Below are 485 nucleotides of genomic sequence, written 5' to 3'. Positions count from 1 at the left end.
AGTACTTAAGTAAAAGTGAAAATAATCAGGAATGTAAAAATAAAAAATTAAAAGTACATTTTTACACGATGTTTACTTAACCAAACTGGTCCCACTAAACTGAGATGAGTAAATTGCTTTACATTTACTCATCTCATATTACTCAATTCAACACTTCATTTGTTAAAGTAAAACATGTCCTTTTATGATGAGTTCCAGTTATTTATTTTTTAATTTACTTATTTATTTGTTCATTCATTCTTTAAAACAAATAAAATAATATCTGTTTACAAAATGTGTCCCTAGTCTTAAACTGTAAAGTAAAAAAGTAAAAGTATAATTTTAGGTTTTGAATGTAACAAAATAAAAGTAAAAGTTAGTTTAAAAATACTTGGTAAAATTACAAATCTTCAAAAATACTATATAAGTACTGTAACAAAGTAAATGTACTTTGTTACTACACATATGTGAATAATAACCATCCTAACGTCTGCCTGCAGCTTCCT

Source organism: Austrofundulus limnaeus, unplaced genomic scaffold (assembly GCF_001266775.1).
Source record: "Austrofundulus limnaeus strain Quisiro unplaced genomic scaffold, Austrofundulus_limnaeus-1.0 Scaffold3332, whole genome shotgun sequence".
Taxonomy (NCBI): domain Eukaryota; kingdom Metazoa; phylum Chordata; class Actinopteri; order Cyprinodontiformes; family Rivulidae; genus Austrofundulus; species Austrofundulus limnaeus.
Note: the sequence above shows the minus strand (reverse complement) of the source record.